We start from the raw sequence: 26844 nt of genomic DNA, 5'->3' as shown, positions 1-26844 counted from the left end.
AGCCTCAGAGATGCCATTCAGATTTGCTGGAGGAAATTAAATAGCTCAAAAGAGTGAAGTAGAAGGTGTCCTTTTGATGTTAAGGTGTGCCCTGAGCAGCAAACACAAAGGTCTGAAACTGACTGTACCTGAACTCGGACCTTTGATGCTCATATGTCTTCCTCTACTCGATATGAAAGGACTCATTCGGTGATTGTAAATGATCACTTGTCAACCTTAAACTAAAATAGAAGATGATCGATTTGCTAACGTTTATAAAAATGAAAAATTAACGGGATAACATTTTGGCAAAAAATGGAAGAGAGCATTTTGATACAATCAGCCAAAAGGAAAATGAGGAGGGGAGGAAAGAAAACTTGCATAAAACATCCCAAGGGATTATTAATAGATGAGCAGTGGGAAATTTGCAAGAAGTAACAGATGCTATTGGGAATCTTTTTCACATACTAGGACAGATTATCAGAAAAAAATTATAGTTTGTGAATGGCTCGTCTAACGATAGACTCACCGTTGAGAAAAGGTGATGGCAAACTAAAGAATGTGAAAGATTCCAGACGGACCGTGGATTGATTCCTTTCAATCAGACTGGCCTCCCAATCTGCTTCTTTCCAGCTGATCTTACTTTTCAACCTAAGCCTCTAATACAGTGCCCCCAGTTTGGGACAGCAGTGGTGCTGACAATGTGCTATCGATCCTGCTGGTGAGATTCATGTGTTTCTGGATGAGAAGTTGTAATGTTTCCTCACAATTGGAGTGAAGGCAAAATTCCAGGAATATCATTCCATTCTCTGACCCTTAATCAGCTGTTCAAAAATAATGTCAAAAAGTGTAGCGCTGGAGAAGCACAGATGGTCAGGCAGCATCCGAGGAGCAGGAGAGTTTATGTTTCGGGTATAAGCTCTTCATCAGAAATGTTGGGGGGTGGGCGTAGGGGGTGGTGGTGCAAGGGGGCTGAGAGATAAATGGGAGGGGGTTGGGGCTGGGGGCGAAGGCATAATGACTGGTGTATGAAAATACATAGCCACCTTGAAAGACCTCAAACACTAACCTTGACACCACTGCTGCAAAACCCTGCTGAACCTGGGGGGATGACAGCCTAGTGGTATGGTCACTGGACTGTTAATCCGGCAACTCAGGTAATGTTCAGAGGACACGGGGTTCAATCCCTGTCATAAGGAGCTGAAGAGGGCCATCTGGCCCATTGAGTCTGTTCTGCCATTTAATAAGATCATGGCTGATCTTTTTGTGGACTCAGCTCCACTTACCTGCCTACTCACCATAACCTTTAATTCCTCTACTGTTCAAAAATCTATCTAACTTTCAATGAAGTAGTCACAACAACTGTGGCAAATAATTTGAATAAGATAAAAGTCTGGAAATAAGAGTCTAATGATGACCATGAATTAATTGTCAATTGTCAGGAAAACCCATCTGGTTCACTAATGTCCCTTAAGGACAGAGGCTGCCATCCTTACCTGGTCTGGCCTATATGTGACTCCAGACCCACAGCAATGTGGTTGACTCTTATCAGCCCTCTAGACAATGGAGGATGGACAATGAAAGCTAGCCAGCCAGAGGTACCCTTATCCTGTGAATGAATAAAAAAACTGTATGAGAATTGTTTAATAGGGTAATATTTGTCAGTATTGCTCTTTCCACACAATCTGACTGTCAGTTTAATCTACCAGTGAAAGGTCACCTTTAATTGGGTGCCCAAGATCCCAGCAGTGCCAGTGACAATGTTTGTGAGAGAATACTGTTCTGTGTATTTTCCCTCACTGCTGTGGAGTTCCCTTGCAGAGGGCTGTGAAAATATTATTCTAACCATGATTTGTTAGCTTCTGTTAAAGACCAATTGAATTTAGTGATTTAGAGATAAACTGTTGCCCAACTGCATATCCTCAATGAAATGAAAATAGTTTCTGCTCCTGTAGTGATGTCAGGTTATGAACCCCACACTGTTTGGAATTCAAAGAAACAAGATCTTTATTCTTCCTCTCTGGCCACCTCCACTTGTTCTGCTTAATTTGGGACAAATGGTTCACCCAGAGTCTTTTTTTTTATGCACTTCAGAATGCAAGAGTTAAAATTAGTTATAGGGAGTTCAAAAATATCCCCTTTTCATTTCCGAGGTTTGCGTCACAGAATTTTAAATTTGAACAATGTGGTTTATTTTCAATTCAATATGCGATTGACCATGTGGCCATCTATAAAGAACCAGGTCATCCACAACTTGATTAGTGGTGCTGGAAGAGCACAGCAGTTCAGGCAGCATCCAACGAGCAGCGAAATCGACGTTTCGGACAAAAGCCCTTCATCAGGAATAAAGGCAGTGAGCCTGAAGCATGGAGAGATAAGCTAGAGGAGGGTGGGGGTGGGGAGAGAGTAGCATAGAGTACAATGGGTGAGTGGGAGAGGAGATGAAGGTGATAGGTCAAGGAGGAGAGGGTGGAGTGGATAGGTGGAAAAGAAGATTAGCAGGTCGGACAAGTCCGGACAAGTCAAGGAGACAGTGCTGAGCTGGAAGTTTGAAACTAGGATGAGCTGGGGGAAGGGGAAATGAGGAAGCTGTTGAAGTTCACATTGATGCTCTGGGGTTGAAGTGTTCCGAGGCGGAAGATGAGGCGTTCTTCCTCCAGGCGTCTGGTGGTGAGGGAGCGGCGGTGAAGGAGGCCCAGGACCTCCATGTCCTCGGCAGAGTGGGAGGGGGAGTTGAAATGTTGGGCCACGGGGCGGTTTGGTTGATTGGTGCGGGTGTCTCGGAAATGTTCCCTAAAGCGCTCTGCTAGGAAGCGCCCAGTCTCCCCAATGTAGAGGAGACCACATCGGGAGCAACGGATACAATAAATGATATTAGTGGATGTGCAGGTAAAACTTTGATGGATGTGGAAGGCTCCTTTAGGGCCTTGGATAGAGATGAGGGAGGAGGTGTGGGCACAGGTTTTACAGTTCCTGCGGTGGCAGGGGAAAGTGCCAGAATGGGAGGGTGGGTCGTAGGGGGGTGTGGACCTGACCAGGTAGTCACGGAGGGAACGGTCTCTGCGGAAGGTGGAAAGGGGTGGTGAGGGAAATATATCCCTGGTGGTGGGGTCTTTTTGGAGGTGGCGGAAATGTCGGTGGATGATTTGGTTTATGTGAAGGTTTGTAGGGTGGAAGGTGAGCACCAGGGGCGTTCTGTCCTTGTTACGGTTGGAGGGGTGGGGTCTGAGGGCGGAGGTGCGGGATGTGGACGAGATGCGTTGGAGGGCACCTTTAACCACGTGGGAAGGGAAATTGCGGTCTCTAAAGAAGGAGGCCATCTGGTGTGTTCAATGGTGGAACTGGTCCTCCTGGGAGCAGATACGGCAGAGGCGGAGAAATTGGGAATACGGGATGGCATTTTTGCAAGAGATAGGGTGGGAAGAGGAGTAATCCAGGTAGCTGTGGGAGTCGGTGGGTTTGTAAAAAATGTCAGTGTCAAGTTGGTCGTCACTAATGGAGATGGAGAGGTCCAGGAAGGGGAGCGAGGTGTCAGAGATGGTCCAGGTAAATTTAAGGTCAGGGTGGAATGTGTTGGTGAAGTTGATGAATTGCTCAACCTCCTCGTGGGAGCACGAGGTGGCGCCAATGCAGTCATCAATGTTGCGGAGGAAGAGGTGGGGAGTGGTGCCGGTGTAATTACAGAAGATCAACTGTTCTACATCGCCAACAAAGAGACAGGCAGAGCTGGGGCCCATACGTTTGCCCATGGCAAAATTAAGAAATTAGTTTTACTGTAAACTCATTTAGTTAAAAAATAGAAACATTATTAAAGGAAAAAAAATCCTAAGCCATTGGCTTGTGAGCAAATCAAACACAATACAGGGTGAAGATAGAGAAGGTAGACCTGGAAAAGAAAGTAAGCTCACAAGTAAACGGATTGTGTTCCAATGTTCATCTTGATGTTGGAATGTGGTTACAGCCATTGGTCCCCCAATTATTTTTTCTGCTGCGTGAATCTCTGAAATCCAGGGATAGCAATAGCTTCTGAAAATGAACAATTGGCATATGTAGAACACGCATCTTCGAGGGACCATCAGTTTGCAGCCAAGCTGATTGTACTCCTGGAGACAGTGTATTTTAAAATTGCAATTAGTCCTTTTCCACAGTGGGTGCTTGAAGTTCCTTTTGTTTTAAAATTTTCCAACTCATAACACAGAGTTCAAGCTGAGAAAGAAGAATGCAGGTATTCCAATCTTATGGGCCTTTGTGATGTTATTGCCTCTCTATTATATGCAGTTTACCTTAGAGTGTTAATTCTTCCCAGGTTTTGTTTCAAATATGTAAAGGTTAGCTGTTGGTGCACAATGGAGGCAATCCATATGAACAAATGAATTTAAGCTCCCATTGTCAAGGTTATCAAGATGCCTTTGGAAGGAAGTAATGGGTTTTGGTGGTGGGTTTCCACTGTGTTTGGCAATTCTGTGTTAGAAAATTTACACATAGTTCAAACGATGGCAAATATGAAATTCTGTGGGGGAATGATTCAGTCATGGGGTAAAACCAATGACTGCAGATGCTGGAAACCAGATTCTGGATTAGTGGTGCTGGTAGAGCACAGCAGTTCAGGCAGCATCCAAGGAGCAGTAAAATCGACGTTTTGGGCAAAAGCCCTTCATCAGGAATAAAGGCAGAGAGCCTGAAGCATGGAGAGATAAGCTAGAGGAGGGTGGGGGTGGGGAGAAAGTAGCATAGAGTACAATTCGTGAGTGGGGGAGGGAATGAAGGTGATAGGTCAGGGAGGAGGGTGGAGTGGATAGGTGGAAAAGAAGATAGGCAGATAGGACAAGTCATGGGGGCAGTGCTGAGCTGGAAGTTTGGAACTCGGGTGAGGTGGGGGAAGGGGAAATGAGGAAACTGTTGAAGTCCACATTGATGCCAGGGGTTGAAGTGTTCCAAGGCGGAAGATGAGGCGTTCTTCCTCCAGGCGTCTGGTGGTGAGGGAGCGGCGGTGAAGGAGGCCCAGGACCTCCATGTCCTTGGCAGAGTGGGAGGGGGAGTTGAAATGTTGGGCCACAGGGCAGTGTGATTGATTGGTGAGGGTGTCCCGGAGATGTTCCCTAAAGTGCTCTGCTAAGAGGCGTCCAGTCTCCCCAATGTAGAGAAGACCGCATCGGGAGCAACAAATATTAGTGGATGTGCAACTTTTAATAAACAATAGAAATTTTTAGAAATCTGTCCTCTCTTGTAAGCCATTTTAACACAGTGTCCGGTCTCACTTAAAGTTTTATTTCAAACAAAACTCCCAGGTATGAAATCAATGGATGGAATTAAAGATTAATAGTCTATAGCTTGCACCTTCTTAATTCATTACTTACTTTATACATTCAAGCATTGCAAATAGACTCACACAAAAAATGTCTTCCATTTATCTTGCAATTTTCTTCCCCTCAGAATTTTCCAAAAGTACTTTAAAACGAATTCAACACTTTTGAAATTTAGTCACTTTTGCAACATGGCACTAATTGAGTGATCTTTTGAAATTAAAGGAGCCATGTTAGTTGGCTGTGGCAACCTTCACATTTATTGGCAATACTGTACTTCTGAAAAAGTTTAGTTATAAGGCACAATTTGCAGTAAGTAAAAGAAATCAGTCCCAGCCTTCTTTGTGAAATGCAGCCTGTACAAGAATGATTCCTTTGGCAATTTGAGTAACTGAGTTAGGCTGGTCATGAGGCCAGAATGCCTGTCACTCACTGACTGAAGTGAATCGTCTCTGGGGAGCTGGGGTCTACGATGGACTGGCATGGCGTTAAAAGGAAATGCTCCAAGGACACTCTGATGGTTTCACTGAAGTGTTTTGGTATTTGACCCTGAGTCCTGGGAGAAGTTCATCCCGGATGACTGCTCCTGACATAACCAAACTAGAAAAAAGATGAAACCTTGAGAGCAAATATATATCAGACCCAGTGAGGAAATTCAAGAGAAGAAATCCTTGGTCAGCAGCTCATCCAAATTTCACTTGGTTGCAAAAACTTGACCCTTTTGCTATATAGCCTTCTAGAAGCAGATCAGTCCCAGCAGTCATCTGTCCCCACCAGAACCCAACCAACTATCATAGATAATGGATGTGACCATCTTCACATTGAGGAACTTGAACAGAATCCTAGTGACTGGTGGAGAGTTAATTTTGCCCCTATATTTAAGAAGAGAGATAGGGAGGGAACCTTGAGGGAACTATAGACTAAACAATATGGCATCATGACAGGAAAGATAATGGAACCCCAGTCAAAGATGAAAATGAAAATACATCCAAAAATCTCCAAAATTGGATAGTCAGCATGCATTTCAAAAGGGAATGTCTTGCTTGACCATTGTCTTTAAATTATTTGAAGTGGTAACAGAGAATAGTAATTTGTTAAATATAATACATCTCAGTTCCCAAACTGTCTGTGAAAAAGGTGTCACACAATATAATCACAAATAAGGGCAGAGGATACAGAGTCATGGGGATAATTCAGACTAGTTGAGGAAGAATGAAATGGCTTACCTGTTTTATTTCCTTTTCACTTGATTGTCACAGTTATCTTTAAAATTTGGAAGATGGACTTACCAATCCAGTCTGTGCACTTAATTGTTTATGTGCTGGTTATGAAGGATTAACCCCAGACAGGTTTTCTTGAGTTTTTAATGAAGTAAGAGAGCAAGCTTATTGTCCTGAAAGCAACTTGGGTAAAAACATTAAAAGGTTAGTGCAAGTCCTGACATGCAATATGTACACTTGTACATCATACATATCATTACAGATGATATTGGAGTTAGGCAAATTTGGCCAAACATTAACTCATGAAAAGTAAAACCAGTCAGTTCCCAGGTTATAGCTGGTGGTCTGCTCCTCTCTGTCAAGCTTTTCAGTCTTTTAGTTCTCAAATGATATGATGTAAAAAGATGTGGCTGTAATACCCCCATTTTCTTCTGGAGACATTGCTTCAGAAATTCAGAGGGTTTTTCTGTCGAATTCTCTGACTGCTTGCAGGGATGTAGACATAGTTCACAGCTGAGTAGATAGGCCTCTAAGCTGTTGGACAGAGGGGAGAGACAGAGAGGTGATAGGTGAGGGAGAGAAGGTTCTCCTCAATTATCCAGATAACGTTGTCACCCTGATCCCAAGTACACAACTGGAAGCTTAGTGATTCCACCAACTATGGATCAGAACTAAGCTCTGCAGTCTTGCCACATCCAGTTGTGTGAATGGTGGTGGACAATTAAACAACTCACTGGGAGAAGAGACTCCACAAATATCCCTGTCTGCAATGATGGAAGAGCCCAATATATCAGTGCAAAAATAAAGCTGAAGCATTCCCAGTGATCTTCAGCAGAAATGCCGAGTGGATGATCCACTCTCAGCCTCCTCTAGCATCACAGATACCAGTGTTCAGCCAATTCCATGTGATGTCAAGAAACGGTTGGAGGCACTGGATATTGAAAAGTCTATGGACCCTGACAACGTTCTGACAATAGCAGTGAAGATTTGTGCTCCAGAACCTGCTGCTCCCCCAGCCAACCTGTCCCAGTACAGTTACAACACTGGCATCTACTCGACAATGTAGAAAATTGCCCAAGTAATTCCTGTACGCAAGAAGCAGCACAAATTCAACCGAGCCAATTACTGCCCTATTAGTCTACTCTTGATCATCAGTAAAGTGAGAGAAGTTGTCATCAACAGTGCTGTCAAGAGGTACTTGTTCAGCAATAACCTTCTCATTTACACCCTTGTCAAACATGGACAAAAGAGCTGAATTCCGGAGTTGATGTAAGAGTGACAGCTACTGACAAAATCCCTAACAAAACTGGAATCAATGGGTATCAGGGTTGAAGTCACACTTGGCACATAGCAAGATGGTTTTGTTTGTTGGAGGTCAGTTATCTCAGCTCCACGATATCTCTGCAGGAGTGTCCCAGAGTAGTGTACTAGGCCCAAACATCTTCAGTTGCTTCATCAATGACCTTACCTCCATTATAAGATCAGAAGTGGGGATGTTCGCTGCTGACTTCACAATATTCAGCACTATTCATGATGCCTCCTTAGATACTGAAGCAGACCATGTTCAGACACAACAAGATCTGGACAAAATCCAGCCTTGGGTTGACAAGTCAAGAGTGTAGTGCTGGAAAAGCACAGCAGGTCAGGCAGTATCCAAGGAGCAGAAGATTTGATGTTTTAGGCATAAGCCCTTCCTCAAGAATGGGCTCTCCCTTGAGTTGACAAGGGGCAAGTAACATTCACAACACAAATGCCAGGCAAAGACCATCTCCACTAAGAGACAAAGTAATTTGACATTTAATGATATTATCATCATGGAATCCCCCACTATCAACATCCTGGAGGTTTCTGTTGACCAGAAACTCAACTCGACTCACCATATGAATACAATGGTCAATAGCTAGGGATACTGCAGCTAGTAACTCACCTCCTCACTCCCCAAAGCCTGTTTACCATTTACAAGGCACAAGTCAGGAGTGTGATGGAAAACTCCCCACTTGCTTGGGTGAGTACAGCTCCTACAACACTCAAAAATCTTGACACCATCCAGAACAAACAGCCTGCTTAATTGGCACGACATCCACAAGGATCCATTCCCTCCATCACTGATGCTCAGTAGCAGCAATATGTACTATCTACAAGATGCACTACAGAAATTCACCAAAGATGCTTAAACAGCACTTTTCAAACCCACGATCACTTCCATCTAAAAGGACAAGGATAGCAGATAATGAATACACCACCACCTGTAAGTTCCCCTCCAACCCACTCATCATCCTGACTTGGAAATATACTGCCATTCCTTCACTCTTACTTGGTCAAAATCCTGGAATTCGCTCCCTAAGGGCATTGTGGGTCTACCTAAAGCACATGGACTGCAGCTGTTCAAGAAGGCAGTGCATCACCACCTTCTCAAGGATAACTAGAAAAGGATAATTAAGGCTGGCAGCCAGTGATGCCCATCTCCCATGAGTCAGTGAAATAACACCGTGCTTTCTACCTACCATTAGAGGTTCAAAAATTCAGAAGATAGCTTGGGCTAGCTCACATCTGCGGTTGTTTTAAACATAGTTTCATGACTCCAGTTGATTAGGCTTTAATGTCTGTTGCATACTTTGATTCTCCATTTTTGGTAAGGTAGGAAGGACGTTGTTCTTGCATATCCAGGGGTTTATTGTCTCTGGTGGAGTACACAGACTCTGCATCTAACTTGGCAATTATTTCAATATGAGACAGTGTCCCTCTGTTTTATCGAAATGCCCTTTTTTTTAGTTGAAACTGCCTTTTCCTAAAATGTATAAGATGATGTTCCAGCCGATGAGGATCAAAGCTAGGACCACAACTGCCCACGTTTAACATTAATGATTTAGGCATTAGAATCCAAAACACAATTTCTAAATATGCAGACGACACTGAGGAACATAGTCAATACAGAGGACCACAAATTACTGCAAGACATTAATAAACTTTCAAAGGTCATATAATTGATAAATGACATTGATAAACATGAGCTATTATATTTTGGCAAGAAACGTAAGGAGGCCACATATTACTTGGAAAATAAGAATCTAAATGAGTAGAGGAGTAAAGGCATCAGAGAGTACAAATACACAAATCATTAAAAATAGTAATCCAGCTAATAACACTGTCAAGAACTCAACAAAGCACTACAGTTTATTTCTCAAGATATAAAAAATAAAATAGAGAAGTTTTGCTAAATTTGAATTGAATCGTGTTTATAGAAGGGATATAGGGGCACTGGAGAATGTGTAAAAATGATTTACAGTCATGATATGAGAACTGTGAGGCGAGGCCTATCAGGAAAGGTGAGAAGGCTGGGGATTTTCTCTCTTAAAAAATATGTTGACAGGTGACCTCATAAAGGTTTTAAAGTTTATGAAAAGTTTTGATAGATAGGGAACACAAGTAAGTTCAAGGGAAGAGTAAAAGTAGAGGTCCTAAGTACAATGCCATCATTGGGGTGGCACAGTGGCTAGCACTGCTGCCTCACAGCACCAGGGTCCCAGGTTCAATTCTCAGCCTTGGGTGACTGTCTGTGTGGAGTTTGCACATTCCCCCCGTGTCTGCGTGGGTTTCCTCCGGATGCTCAGGTTTCCTCCCACAGTCCAAAGATGTGCAGGTCAGGTGAATTGGCCATGTTAAATTGCCCATAGTGCTCAGTGCATTAGTCAGAGGGAAATGGGTCTGGGTGGATTAACTCTTCAGAGGGTTGGTGTGGACTGGTTGGGCCAAAGGGCCTGTTTCCACACTGTAGGGAATCAAAGAGAAATTTCAAAATGATTTTCTTTACCTACATGTTGGCAGGAATATGATGCCTTTAAGGGGAAGTTAGACAAATACAAGGACGAAGTGAACAGAGGATTGCACTGATAGAAGTAGATGGGGAGAAAAGGATGAGCTTTAAGTGGAGCATGAAGGCTAGCATAAACTGGTTGGGCAGAACAGCCCATTTCTGTATTGGATATTCTGAGTAATTCCTTGTAATCTACAGAAAAGTGACAAAATTATACAGTACAGTTTTCTTTCTGGGAAATTTTACCAATGCTATATTCTAATGTCAAAAGCAAAAGGCATGTTTAGAGTACAAAACTGGTAGTGGGTGTAGAACTCAGTGATTGCTATCCAAGACTATGGATCTATCACATCAGGATCAGCTGCTTAAGCATTGAGCACAGCACTCAGAGGCTCCATATCAGCACTGGGACTGTGACTAAGAGGTACCACCATTATGTATGATCTCCAAAGGTTGCTCGTGTTAGAACCCTGGTCTGAACAATATGGTTTGCTCAAATTATCTATATAATTTTCAAAAATTCACAATTGGATTAATGACATTTTAAAACATCTATACCAATAAAATGTCTTGTGTTAGATTCTCCCCTTAATGAAACCACGTTTTAGTACATGTACATTTTGAAATGATGTCTTGTTGCAATTTCACATTTACATGCTTTCTGTTTATTTCAGGAATTAACACAGTTTGAAAACAGCAATAATGATTTTAAAATAATCCTAGAAATTTATTCCTGCGTTTCATTAAAAAGTGCATTCAAGGTCCATACCCAAGAAGCAGTGAAGACTGATCCAATTCTCACGTTGTGCAAATCTGATTCTGGGCAGTATTTAGGGATACTTATTCATAACCTGATCAATCACGTTAGCACTGCTGCCTCACAGTGTCAGGGACTTGGGTTTGATTCCAGCCTCGGGCGACCTTCTGTGTGGAGTTTGCACTTTCTCCATATGTCTGCGTGAGTTTCCCCCAGATGCTCTGGTTTCCTCCCACAGTCCAAAGATGTGCAGGTTAGGTGAATTGGCCGTGCTAAATTGCCCATAGTATTCAGGGATGTGTAGGTTAGGGGCATTAGTCAAGAATAAATATAGGTTATAGGACAGGGGCATGGGTCTGAGTGCTTTACTGTTCGGAGGGTCGGTATGGACTTGTTGGGCTGAAGAGCCTGTTTCCACACGGTGGGGATTCTAATTCTAATTCTAATTACAACAGTGGTTACACTTCATTGGTAGTAAAGTGCTTTGAGGGGTGTTGAAGTCCTGTAAAGCAGGAAACAAATGCAAGTCTTTCTTTTTCGAACTTGTCAGTAGTTACTTTGAGACTGATCCGTGTAGCTTTTCAAGTTTCATCAGACTGTCCTAGTAGACCTATCAGGCAAACCTTCCATAAGTAGATTTTCATACTGTGTGACCAACTGGGTGCAGTCCTGATAGGTAGAAAGCTACAAAGCAGTGGTAAATCAGTTCTATACTTAACAGAACTCCCTCATTCCAGTTGATACTGCTGTTCTCATCAATTCTGTGACCGGAATATTTTTTACTAGTTTTCTCTGTTTGGACTATGTGTCTTCCTCTTACTTTCTACTTGTGGGAGTCAAAGGCCATGCTCTTAAATGTTTCATAATTTTTCAACATTACTAATGACGCCCAAATTCAAATCAGCACAAAGTATCAGAATAAAAAGTCAGTGTCTTTTACTCATAGGTCAATGGGCGCCAGGAGGCTCCTGGAGAATGTGGCCTCGTGCCTCTCCCCACATTTCTCACGAGCCTGCCCTTTAAGACTGAAGCCTTATTAATGTCGGATCATATCGGTTGCCCTCATTTTCAGTGAATTATTGTAATTGTGGGTGTTAGAGATGTGCTGTAATCATTATACATCACACAGAATCACAGACTGATGCTAATTGATCTAACTAGAGCAGTGTCTTGAAAGAATGTGCCCTGCTCTGAGTCCTCTACCAGATGAGACAAAAAATAGATTCTACGGTGCATTTCCATGGTAACGAGAGTCATCTGATGTCTTGTTAGAGAAAAAGGAAGTTCTGTCACTATCCCCATAGGGCTCATTAATAAAAGGCCTAAAGTGACCAAACATCATTGAAAACCACTTACAGCGAGAGAGAGGGATTGCATCTCCCTGTCAGGACCCTCCAATGTGTCCTTTTACCAGCTTTTTACCTGATTTGTGAGCAGTCATTTATTCAAACCCTCAGGCTCGCAAATCTAGTAGATAGCAGCTTTGAAAAATGTAACATTTCAAGTGTAAGAAAAGGAGTTCATCCTTCTACACTGAACCATGCAACAGCTAATAAAATAAAAATCACTACTCAGTAACTGAAGCATTCGGATATCTGAATATTTTATTAAAACAGTACTGAAGTCGTTTGCCTTTTCAATGTTTGCACCCAACTTTGCATTTTGAGAAAGAGTTTAAAAATTTACTTTGGCAAAATAAATAAATGCATTTTTCCAGCTGCAGTTATATTGGGTCTGCCATCCATACCTCTTTCTGGAGTGTGTAGTATTTGTTGATATTACTCTCGACAGGCATTTGGTGTAACGTGTACAGTCCCAAAGTGACAACTGCTTTCCACTATTTTTTCTACTTACCCAGGGTGTATTCCTAAGAGACAGACACAAATTCCCTTATAAATATACCTTGACTGTCACCAGTTGTGATGCAATGATAAGCAGAGAGACAGTGTGAACTAAACAATTACAAACATAAAGCTTGACTTGGACCATTCCCAAGGTCTCAATTAGCCAGAATTTAAGATTGATTTTCAGTATTTATTCACATTCTGTTACGTCAAGTCATTTGTGTACGTGAAACATAAGTTTTGTCAATCTCAGTTACACACTGAGCTGTTACCATGGTGGCCTCACTAAGTTTAATGTAATTTTTAACTTGAGAAGAATTTTCCAGTTGATGGAACCACTTCAGTATATTAAAAGCAATTTAGAAACATATGGGAGGGAGATCTGGCAGAATTAATTTTGTCCCTTTAAGATTTGTTAGGTGGTGGGGGCATTTAATCAGATGGGAGGGTGGCGGCTGAAGAACCATCTGCCCTCCAAAGTCCATCTTGATTAAGGCTGCAGCAACAAAATACTACACAGAGAGATAGAGATGGTGAGAGAAGAACCAACATCCAAACTGAATCTAAATGAGTATAACCCAGGATACAAGAAATCACAGATATCCAATTTAATAAAGATTTACTATCTTTGTTCATTATTAGCAAAACAGGAGAAATGAGTCCCAAGTGAGAAGCGTTACTCAAATCTCAGGACTTTTTATCAAAAATAGTACAAGCAAAGTGTATCGTCCCCAGATTTTTTCCGCAAGCAATTTCAAATGTTAGTCTTTCCCCCTGATGTGGTAAGAAAGCTTTGCACCATTTTGTAGCAACATACATTAAAGGCATCATTCACACAATGGAAACATCGCAGTGTTGTGCTGCAAAATGACTGCCTCAGCAATGGCACATAGCTTTGTCCCTTCACAATACAGTGAGAATCCTCAATTACCAAATTCTTGTCATCCCTTGTAGATGTCCTCACCATTACAACTTATTCAGCCTCTGGTTCCTTAGTTACAAGATCAGCATTACAATCATTGTCTACCTTTATGTTTCATTGCTATGTATATAACATACAGCAGGAACTTAACCTGGTTTTCAAACACAGCAATCCTAATAGCATGCAATAGGAAAATAATGTTAATTCAGGTAGCTGCTGAATGCAGTCACTGAGGTTAGTTTATATATAGCATAAACGACAGTGATTAGTGAGCTACCTAAAAATAAACCACCAGTGGCCTAAGGAGTTTATTTACTTTAATGATACAAAGTGCCTTATATTTCAGGATTCATTTGTTTTTCAGAGATTTTATAGATCCTAACACGCTTCAAAATATTTAATTTACAAACAAATAAGCAATAATATTACATCAACACATTGCTATTAAATTATGCAGAAAATACAGCCAGCAAATTCATCTTTGCCTGCTTACCCATGTAGCCACACAATCTAATTTACCTTCTATTTCTTAGACTGCACACCCTTATCAAATGAAATTTTGCCAGCCCCCACGGGTGGGAATGGAAGCAATTTGAACAGGTAAAATGTGAAGGAATCATATTGGTTGGCACCCTGACCCAATCCACTCTCCAGAGGGGTTGATAAATGCTGGGAATGCAACTAGAGGTTAATCATTCATCCAGTTTGAATGATTAATGCTCCAATTAAAGGTGGTTTTGTTCAACTGCTGGCATTTTGCCAGTTACCATTGCCAGCTGGTGAGGCTGCCTATGGCATGGAGGCAGCCTCCAGTGGCTCCTCAGGGGTGATTATCAGTGACAAAGACACCAAACTGCCAGGAGGGGTCTGCCATCAGCAAATAATGCTCTGGTCGCCTCATCGTTGTGATTGAGGGAGTTCTCCTCCATCTTGCGGGCCGTGCCTGCTTGGTTCATGGAAAAATGCATTTAATTATAACCGTTCCCATCAAGCTTTAACATACAAGTGTTCTCTTTGGTGTCTCAATCAGCAGGAGTCACTGTTCTTTTGAGCTCTGATTGGGCCAGCAGGGAGTAAGAACTTCCTACCAGCTCTTAATTGCTTTTTCCTGAAGATGTTGTGGGGATAATCCACCTCCTGCCATGCTTCCTGGCCACCCAAAACACTGACCATAGCACCTCCACGACTTCATCAAAATTTCACACACCTTCATTTTCTGAATGACTATGTCATTACATTCACCTTTTCATAAATGAGCAAAAGTAAGCTTGCTCCTTCCAAATTCTTCAGGAATGTTTACGGTCAAAATTGGATAAGGTTTTAATCAAACCTGCTAGTGGTATTCTGCAAACAGGAGGCCTGAACGCACTAAACGAGAGACTCAGGTCTTATTTCAATTGTTTGCATTAAGCTGTTACTTGGCAACCTATCCATTTTTGATTGATAATTTTTCATGCTGTTATCTCACTGGGTAAGAGAAAAATCAAAATTAATTGACAGTCTTGGTGATACCCGCTTGCTGCAGCTAATTCTTTCTCTTTTGAAGACAGTCAAATTTCTCAGGAGAATGTTAAAAAGGCTCTTATTAACATATGGAGGGGTTTATTATAGGTGTCTACCTGGGATCTCAATCCAATAGATTTTTCTTGGCCTGGTTTGTAATGGCCACTTTTGGCCTCATATCTGTCTGTAAAATCGGTACAGCATGGACCAGTTCCTTATCCACTTTACTTACAATGTCTAACCAACAGCTACCGTCTTTTACTTTTGCTGATTCAACCTTCAGAACCTAAGAATATTCTTAGGTCTTACTATATTCTTTGCTGACAACTAGAACCTCCATATTTTCTTTGTAACTAAGATGTACTGTATCCTCTGTAGTCCTAAATCTTTCTCATAGTTAGCAACCAGTGCTGTCTTCAGAAGACTTACGAAAATGACAGAATTCACAACCTAGAAATAGTAGAATTTTACAATTCTGTATCCAGTGGTAAGCTAAAATAAATGAAATGCAAAGAATTATATATTTTGCAAAGATTATGTTAGAGTAATTATCAGCCATGACATAATTAAAAGGTTTAGATGATATTTTCAAACTGTAAAATGTTTGATCTTGATAGTGATATTAATGTATTTGGCAATGTTAACACGCATTAGTTAAATGACTACTTTGCAAGCAGATAAAGAGGTGATGTCTCCATAGTCCCACTCTCTCCTTAGAGAGAGACAACTAATTGTGAATTTAACCTGAGCATTACCACATTGCAGTCAAGGGGCAAAGTTGAAAAAGCAGGGCCTTCATGGTGACCTCAGCTGGTGTGGGAATTGAACCCATACTGTTGGCATCACTCTACATGAGCCAACTTGCCCTCCAGCCTACTGAACTAACCTGCAAGCCACAATTAGACAAACAGTTCCTGTAGTATGGCCTCTATTCAAGTCTTCACAAACATGGATGAACTTCTCTTCTGCAGAACTGGAATGTGTTAATCTGCACCTCACTATCTCATAAACTCTTTCAAAACCACAGTTTTGTTCTCTCGTTTTAAAATCCCATTTCCTGCTAAAGACAAAATTCCTGTAGTTTCCTTAACACCTGCTGTCATTTCCATAATGACATTGGTAATACAGGACCTAAACAGAATAACAATCTTTATTGAAGGAAAATGAGAAAACAAAGGACAAAAATGAAAAACAAATGCAGACAGAGATGCGAACAAGGAAAGTGAATGTGAGTGATGGACAAAGTGAAAAAAAAAGTTGAAGGAAGAGGAGATAAATGGGACTGAAAGAGTAGAAGAGAAGCAATGTTGTGAGAAATGGAAAAATAGCACTGAACCAGGATTGTGAGACATTGGGATGAATATTGCTGCTCATCTGGATGTCCCACTACTGGGACCCAAAGTAGACTTCATGTTGGTGGTCAGTAGAACCAGGCAGCAACAGCCAATTAAGACCTAGAAAGAATGGCCAATGAAATTTGCAACTAACACACATACCAGTCTGGCCCATCTTGTATTCTTCAAAATGGTGCTGTGGTACAACCAGTATGTTTAATTTCATGTATTGTCTTTTTGATTTTAAGGGCTTAAAAACCAGGAGTGCCTCACTCAGACAATCTGACATCAACATCTGGCTCTCTGATCTGTACTCTTTTAAGCTGATAACAATGTAAAGAGCTAAGTATCATTTTACTCCACAGAGTTTTTAATTTACACTCATCACTACAACCAACAGATATTACTTTTAAAAGGGAGAATTCAATATTGTACTGAATGCTCCTCAGGTTTAATCTTACAATCTTTTGGCAAAGTCTGAGTTGCACCAAATTTTTTGAATGGATTTCTGTCATGAGATCTAGCTGATTTTCTTATCATCACATACCAAACTGGCCTCATTAACTTCTTACTCTCTCTCTATGGCACCAATCACGTCCAATTGACTATTGAATTTTTTTCCTCTGAAGAGATTCCGCCTGCCCTCAACCCCCACCGCCACCACTTCAATCCAAGGACATTGACGCAATCAAGTACTAGAGGCTGCCATTGCTGAGACTGTAATGCCAGGGAGATGGTGTCCCCTTGGTCAGGAAGCCTTGGAGATGTATTCATTAGGCTGGTGAAAGTTGGGGATTCAGCTGGCAATGCTGTTAGGGGTTTGTGGAATGCTATCTATCAGAAAACACTGCGAGGAGAGGCAACACGCTCTTGGTGTGGGAGGTACCCATTAATTGGCAACTGTACGGACCCAGTTGTCTAGTTCTCTCCTGTGCCCTTCCCATTTTCCAGGATTCCCATTTCTAAGGTGGTCATGTACATGCCAGGAACATTCAGTCCTTGGTTCCATACAGACATTATCAGCAGACTTAGCAAGAGGCAGGAGAGAGGCTGACAACTTCTTGGTAAACTCCAGACCAAAACTTTTTGTGAATCACTGAATCTAGTGTTTTCATTCCAACATCTCACTAAAACTGAAGTTGATTTGAGTGAGTCTTGTGAGGCAACAAGTAATGGAGCTAAGCCACGCTTTCACAATTTCAGCTTTTTTTTAAAGTGTTAAGATACTTAATATTTTGTTTGGGAGGTTAATGATGCAAAGTGTTACAGCTGAGGGTATTGCAGCGCAGTGAGATGCATGGATGAAATATGAGGCATGGTACAATGAGAAAGAGAAAGAGAGAAGGAGAAGAAAAGAAAGCAAGCAAGAAAGAAAATGGGGAGAAAGAAAATGTTGAGAGAAACAAAAGGAAGAAATAAATTCTTCCATAAACCGGACAAGCCATTTGCCTCTCAAACTCATCCCTTCCAACAAAGCATAAGCAATTTAACCAGCAAACGGTGAGACTGTGCTCCCAGCATGAAGTCAGCTTAAAAGAGTACAGATCAGAGAGCCAGATGTTGATGTCAGATTGTCTGAATGAGGCACTCCTGGTTTTTAAGCCTTTAAAATCAATAGGCATAAAAGCTGGAGTCAGATAGGCTGGCCTCTGTATTTGATTACCGATCTGCACTGTCATTGACTCAGACTCAGTGCCAACAGGGTCACAGAAAGAGTCTGGTAAATTTGAGACTTCTATACTTCAGTGAACTCTGCCCAACTGATTTGCTTTTCTGAGGGTAACTATAACAACCAAACACTTCTGAGAAGTGAGTTCCATGACAAAGATAATCGAGTGAAATTTCCAGGATACAAACCAAATGCTACAAATTATATTATTCAGTGTCACTTTGTGAATCCAAATGATGCTCATAACAATGTAAAGAGATAAGTATCATTTCAGTCCACAGAGTTTTTAATTTGCACTCATCACTACAACCAACAGATATTACTTTTAAAAGGGAGAATTCAATATTGTACTGAATACTCCTCGGGTTTAATCTTACAATCTTTTGGCAAAGTCTGAGTTGAACCAAATTTTTTGAATGGATTTCTGTCATGAGGTCTAGCTGATTTTCTTATCATCACGTACCAAATTGGCCTCATTAACTTCTTACTCTCTCTCTATGGCACCAATCACGTCCAATTTTATCCCCATCTTAACATGTGCCATTCCTGGAAAATCTCAGTGGCTATCCCAGAATTCATTGACATTGTTTGCATTTGCACCATCTTTTAAAGCCTGTTGTTCACCCAGACAAGCACTGAACCCATGTCCCACCAAGGCTCATACTCTATCACTCTCACTATTGCCTACAACATCTTCCGTCACTCACTGTTACCCATTCCAACCTCCAACACCACTAACCCTGTATGTCCTCTGTGGTGCCTACTTGTTTGTTTGGTACACATCCCCACCTGCCACTTACATCTTTCATCTCCCCACTCTCATTCCAGGTGAAAGGCAGACCCTGATATGACAGAAAGGTGGGTGTGGGCTGCCTGACATTCTTCTCCTCACCCATTATTGGAGACCATCTCGACTCTGACCAGCCCAAGTGCCTGGCTGACTATTTCCAAGCCCTTGGACAGATATCAGAGGCTGCCCTTGACTTACTGTGATAGTGCCCCTTGAGTGAAGTCCATCATCCTTGACTGAGGCCTGCTGACAAAAATGACTAGCTTCCTGTCTTTGCATCTGCACTTAGCAGCAAATCAAGACTAGAGTAATATGAACCTGGTATCTCTAGCTGAGGGGCAGAGCAAAAAAAATGGCAAAGCAATACAATAGTGTGAGCATCCAGGTCAGCTCAGAATGTGAATGTTCTCTGACAGTGAGTGAAGAGCCTGGAGACTACACTGTAGCAGCTGCTGCTCACAATGAAAGCTCCTGGCACCATCCTCTTTCAGTGTAAGAGATGACAGAGTTTGCTTGGTCTCCTCTGGTGGAGGAAAACCAGTTCCTGGTCTAAACCAGCTGATCTTACAGGATATGTTTTTTTATCGGTACATTTTGCATAAATAAATATAAATATAATGACTTGTGATCAATCTTTGAATAAGAAATGCTCTTTGAATATATTATCAATACAATTAATTATGAATGTGTTATAGAAACATTAACCATCACTCACCCCAATAGAAAAGATTCAAAAGTTACAGAAAAACTTCAATCTTTGAAGTTTTAAATTGTGAATATAGTTTATTGGATGTTCACAACTATTACAGGTAATTTCATGAGATAGACAGAGACTTTGACAGTGACCAGATGATTGGCCTCACTCTTTCAAGGTCAGAAACAGTTCTTATCAGAAATCCAAAATAAAATCAATAGGCCTGAATCTCAAAACTAGCAATGTAATGTAATGGGAAAGAAAGATACCAGTGTTGAGAATCATCACCATAGTGATTGGCATTGGGTTTGCCAAAACACCTAGAAATCATTGTGATGAAATAACCTCAATAAACTCAAAACGGGAATGATAGCAATGTGAAATGTCAGTCAGCCCTCAGAACATTAGCCACAGCCTTAAGAATCAAATCAACCAGTGCTAATGGCAAGAATAACATTAATAGTTTGACTGCCTGCCACAGTGATAAATAAAAGCATGAGGGTAAAATAAACATAAACCTCAACTGTTAGTATTTTTTTAAAATGACAAAATGCATGGCATTAGCCAAGGGTGATAAGAAAACAAATTAGGCAGCAATCAAACCTGTATTGATAGTGTTAAGAATGATTTGAATCTGTAATTAATGTTGCTATTAATGGCTTTATTGAACCTCAGTAAAGGATTACTCCAACATCAAAACTTCTGAGATTCTGAACTTTTGCAAAATGGAAAGCACTTCATATTGGCCTCACTATAGCTCTGAAAGTCAAATTTAAATCTGTTAAAGCCTTGTCTTTTTAAATATTGTTAATAATGATCATTAGAAAGAGGGCTACTTATCACCTTATTGTAATAATTACATTATCTGAAAACAGACTTCACTAATTAAGGAGCTTGCAGCTAATGGTGTCTGTCATTACGATGCAGACTATTTCAAACAGCATATTTCACAATGGTATTTTAACACAGCGTCCATAATCTGGCTCTACATGTTCTTGAGAGGTTGTCAATGAAATTTTATAATACGTCTCCCTGGAGAATGTTAAACATTAAAATTCTGGCAACTTCCTGGACACCTCATTAAAATACAGATATCCATGATTATCACTACAGGAATAATGATTGATAGTCAAAGAAGAAAAATACTTATAGGGTAGCCATCAGAAAAAAAAAATCAGCAGTTTAAAAAATATCCATATAAGGCATTGATTATTTTCCCCCTTTCAACTTCTGTTGCTTCTCATGATACTGTCCAGCCGTGGCTGAGGTGGCAGGGATCTCAATCTTAGACATTTACTCATATTGTCATAGTGCACCCGTTATTCCCATTTCCAAACTATTCTGATCAGTTACTTCTTTTATGTGGATGAAAGTCAGGCTGCAGTGGACCACATGTTGTGAACTCTTCAGGACGACAAATTGTCGAGGGACTATTATTATATACGAGCCTGGACATGTGCAGAATATTGTGTGGTAATTGTTCCGCGTACCTTGCTCATCAACTTCATTCATATTCATTCATTTTCAAAAATCTGATTCAATTCTTTCCCCCCTCTAGGAGTTACAAACATACTGTTGAAATATACAATAGACCAAGTAGTATGGACCTAGTTTATTCCAAGTAGCCCTCTACATTAATGTTCTGGTAGATTGACAGGATCTTAATTTACAATAACTGGAGGTTTTACTAATATAGCAGGTTATATTTAGCCAGAATGGACCTTGGGACTTGGCTTTATCCAAGCTTTACCTACAAGTTGTAGTGTAGGAAAATGGGGTACTGTATATCCTTATGAGGAAAAACTGTATGCTCTCCAGAGGAGGCAAACAGTGTGTTCAAAGATTTCTAAATAATTGGTTTGGAAGCCCTTAAACTCATGATGGGAGCAGTATTACAACCACTATATTTCTTATTTATTTATATTAATGATTTGAATTTGGGTGTACAGGGCATAATTGCAAAGTTTGCAGATGGGACAAAACATAGAAATGTAGTAAACAATGAGGAGGATAGTGACAGACTTCAGGAGAACATAGAAACGCTGGTAAAATGGTCAAACACATGGCACATGCAATTTAACACGAAGAATGGTAAAGTGAACTTTAGTAGGAAGACTGAGGAGAGACAAGATAAACCAGCTGCAACAATTTTAAAGCCAGTGCAAGCCAGATGCCATCAGGCTGATGATCTTTGGCAATCACAACTGATCACAAGTGCACAAGCGAATTGCCTACCTGTAACTGTCCAAATCTCACTCTGCATGCAGCTCTGGTACTGGGCTGTCTACAAACAGCTTCCTCCAGTGCTTGAAAAAGTAGCAGTATAAACTCCTGATGATGAGTTTCAGTAAATTGTATTTAAAAGGGCAGCAAATTCTTCTTCATTCTTTGGTTTTAAAACCATCCTTTTTTTCATTTTACATCAGCCACGCTTCCAGCAATGGGCTGCTATCCATGATCAGGCATGAGCAATTTGGTGGATTGTTTTTATCGTTTCTCTAATCTAATGGTCATTTGGCCAATATTAATATTCCAATCACATTCTAATCTGAGATCACATTGAACCAATGACCAAACTGATGCATTACAAACGTATGATTCTTAATATATATCAATGCTTTTTGGTTAATGTTGCTTTGTTCTGGAGTGGAATATCACTGTGACTGTTCAAGGGTTAATCAAATTTGACAACTAATTCAAAGTCAATTACATTTGAATCGTCCTACATGTAAAAATAGTTGTCCTTAAAATTGGAAAATGCCTGCTTCTCAACAGTATACCTCATCCTGACTGTTTGAATTAGTTTGTGGCAGAACAGTTACACTCTTGTGGTCTGTTTTAAGCAGTCCAGATTAAAAAATAAAACACAAAGCAAAATGAAAAATAAATAGAGCTGTGTGGCCAGTCCCATCAAAGGCTGACAAAGAATTCCCAATGAAATCCCTGGGCTCTCTGGTCAGGAGGCTGTGGTTGGCAGAAGATGGCAGTTTGAAATGTTAGCACAAACAGAGAATACAATCCAGGCAGCTCAGAGCCTAGGGAGAGGGTCTGTTCCACATTTGTGCCAGCATTTTGTTTGGAACTTTGGCCGAGAGGGAGGATAATTAGTAAATAGCGTGTAAAGACCCAAACATCCAAGCGGTTCATGTAATCAAAACATATAGTTAGAGATAGTTCAGTAGGCAATGCTCTCATTTCATTGTTCTGTGGTTCAGGATTACAGCGTAGAAACTAATGCAAGACCAAAACACAGATGCTAAGCTGAGCTGACAACATGGCCACAATAAGTAGCCTTTAGAAGAATTTAATTAGTTTTGTCTGTCATAAACTGAACATTGTCCTGCATTTCAATAATTTCTTCTTTTATATAGGTATTATTTCACAACAGTTGGCCTTCAGTATGATTAAATAATTTAGTTATTCATTTTCATCCATGAAAAATATGAATTTGTAGTTGGCATATTGTTATTGATTATGATGAGGACTTGTGTTGATGATGGTGTGTCACAGTTTAATCACAAATCAGAGTTGTTGTGACAACATGCACTTTTACACATTGTGTAGCCTGGAGATATAGTTAGTGATGGTAGAAGCTCCAACTTTCTTTCCAGGACATGACTGAATCTCTCCCATCCTTACCATCTCTTTCACAACGAATGGTGGAAGGATTTGCAGGTTGATACCCATCCTGCTGCGGCAGGTTTTATCTGCACCTTCCTTAGCCATCAAGTCTTGGGGTAGGACTTCTGGCTTATAAGCAGGGATACTACCTAATCTGCCACAAATCCTGCTCCATAAATTCTTGTACAGGGGTTGAATAAGTGTAAAGTGCTGGACTGTGACATTCAATGGTTTGTATCTAAATTATTTGCATAAATTTGACTAGTTCATGAATGTTAGTAAAATTAATCAGCAGAATTAATATTTCAAACTTTGATCCTAAAACGGATTCATAGCTAAGTCTGTTAGTCTCCTTTGTGTTATTCTTTATCATTAGGAAGCTTTGGAGGAGTGGTAATACCACTTGGTGAGTCATGCAGAACCCTTAGCTAAGATTCTGTGCTTGAATCTTGCCATTGTTTTTCGTGAAATTAGAATTCAATAGCATTTGGACTTAATATCTACTCTAGTGGTGACTATATAACCAGTGTTGATTGTAGCAAAATCTCATCTGGTTCATTAATGTTTTTCAGGCAAGTTAACCTGCTGCTTTTGCCTGATTTGGCCTACCTGTGGCTCCAAACCTACAGCAATATGGCCAACTCTTAACTGTCCTCCAATTCCTGGGAAACTAGGGATAGACAACAACTGTTAGCATGTAACATTAAGGATATGTTTGATGTATAAACTGTAGACAAAGCATGGAGTCTTAGGTAAACAGAATTGTATCAATACATAAATCAGAATAAAGATATAAGAACTAAAGTTTCATTTAGGACTTGGGTAAAACTACAACAGTTCACCCAAAGTGTGGAGAATAGAACAATAGCCAGAGTTACATTGTACTGTCCTCTGTGTTTTTGGTTCAGTAACTTTATGGTAGAAGATCCATAACAGTTATCCAACCAGCTGCTCGCCCTGTACCATATCCACTGGGTATGAAAGGGATAAATGAACTTCTAGGCAATTCTGCCACTAAATAGCCTCAACAGAAGTCTTGCCAAAGAGGAATCAGTTATGGTTAGGAGTAAGTTATTCTATCCAGCAGCTAGAACTGTATTTGATAAATGTTCCATATTTAGATTACTGATTAACTCTGGCTCGTTGTTCATTATTAAATCCAATATAGTTCATCCCCTTGTTGCATCCAGGATAAATATTGCTGTAGGAATCTTTTCCAGATGAGGCTCCACAAACATCCCCATGGTCAATGTTGGGGGAAGGTCCCCAGCAATACAGATGCCAGTCTTCAGCAAACTCAAATTCAATACAGCATTTGAATGTGAAAAATCACAAATGAGCTACTAGGATTTTAAATTAAGGCATGGTTAATTTTAACAAGATGAGACAGAGACTGTCTATAATATACTGGAAAAATCTGCTTAAAGGTAAAATGACTAAAAAGCTGTTGAGGATTTTTCAAGAAACATTTAATGCAATACAGAACCAGTTTATACCCATAAGAGGGAAAACCACCACTTCACAAATGTAAAAAAGCCATGAACAACTAAATAGATAAGTGACAGCATAAAACTAAATGAAAGGGCTTATAAAAATTAAGAAAACATCACATATTCTACTGAATGAGAAAGATAGAAAGACCAGCTTGGGGCCATAAAGCAGCTTAAAAAAGCTACTAAAAGGGAATATGAAAGAAAACTTGCAATGGACTTGAAAATCTAAGAAGTTTTCCTGTTACATTAAGGGAAAGTGAGTGGTCAGGCACAATGTTGGCCCATGAAAGACTGGAAATGGGATATTGTCAATGAAGAAGGGAGATGGTGGTCATGTTGAATAATTACTTTGTCTCAGTATTTATGGTAGAAAATGAGGATAGCTTGCCAGAAGTCCTGAGGAAATTAATAATGGAGTGCAGCAGGATCAGGGATTAAATCAAAATAACAGAACTAAAACATGAGAACTAAAATGGAGGTTCATGAGGAAATTAATGGAGCTAAAATGTGACATATCCCCAGGACCTGATGGTTACCACCTGAGGGCATAAAAATAAATAAGAGAGTGCGTTGCAGTTTCTCAAATAAAAATCTTTCAGATTTCCCTATATTCAGGTGTTGTTCCTCTGATTGGAAAGTTGCACATGCTATGATGTTTTTTTAAGAAGGGCAAAAGAGGAAAACCAATGAATTACAGATCAGTGAGCCTAACATCTGCAGTACAGAAATTGTAGAAGTCTTTAATTACCTCAAAACTTACGGTTAATCAGGGAGAGCCAATGTGAATTAATGGCAGGTAGATCATGTCTGACAAACCTCCTTGATTTTTTTGAAGAAGTGACTAAGATAATGGACAGGGGAATGTCTATGGATGTTGTTTATGTACTTCCAAAAGACATTTGATGAAGTCCCACATAAAGGACTATTAAATAACATAGAAGCCCAAAACACTGATGGCAAATTACTGACATCGTTGAGAAATTGATTGAGTGGCAGGTGACAGAAAATAGGGATAATGGGTCGGTATTCAAATTGACAGGATGTGACAGGTGGTCTTCCACAAGGATCTGTGTTAAGGCTCAATTATGCACATTATTTATTAACGGTTTGGCTAATGAACAGGGAGTCATGTATGCAAATTTTCTGATGACGCTAAGTTAGAATGCATTGTAGACAGTGTCGATGATAGCATATATGAAGGAATACTAATAGACTAGGTGAATGGGCAAAACTGTGGCAGAAGGATTTCAATATAAGCAAGTGTGAGACTATATATTTTGGACCGAGAGAGGATAGATCAGGGTACTTTCTAGATGGTATAAATTTAAATACAGAGGATTTCTGAAGAGATTTGGAGGTTCAGGTGCTTTAAAACTGATCTTTAAAATATTATGACCTGGTGCAGAAAATCATCATGAAAGCTGGATGTAGGTTTGGTCACTGAGTTGGAAGTTTCACTTTCAGATGTTTCGTCACCATACCAGGTAACATCATTAGTGAACCTCTGGATGAAGCACTGGTGGCATGGCCTGCTTTTTATTTAAATGTCTAAGTTTCCTTGGATATATGGACATCAACTAACCACAAAAAGACACGATCCACTCTCATTAGTATCCTTACATACAGATAAGGAAGGACACCACTTTGAGTGGGACAACACATCTATCCAAGGATAAGCCAAACAGAGAAACACACAAGAATTCCTAGAAGCATGGCATTCTACCGGAACTCTATCAGCAGACACATTGACCTAGATCCCATTAACCACGCACTGAGAAAAAGAACAGGAAATTACATCACCACAGGAAATTACATCACCATAGGAAATGGCATAACCAACCCAAGGAAAGTGGACCATGCCAACAGTGCTTCGTCCGGAAGCTCACTAATGATGTTACCTA

This window comes from Chiloscyllium punctatum, chromosome 27 (genome assembly GCF_047496795.1).
Source record: "Chiloscyllium punctatum isolate Juve2018m chromosome 27, sChiPun1.3, whole genome shotgun sequence".
Classification (NCBI taxonomy): domain Eukaryota; kingdom Metazoa; phylum Chordata; class Chondrichthyes; order Orectolobiformes; family Hemiscylliidae; genus Chiloscyllium; species Chiloscyllium punctatum.
The sequence above is the reverse complement of the archived record's forward strand: the minus strand, read 5'-3'. Positions refer to the sequence as shown.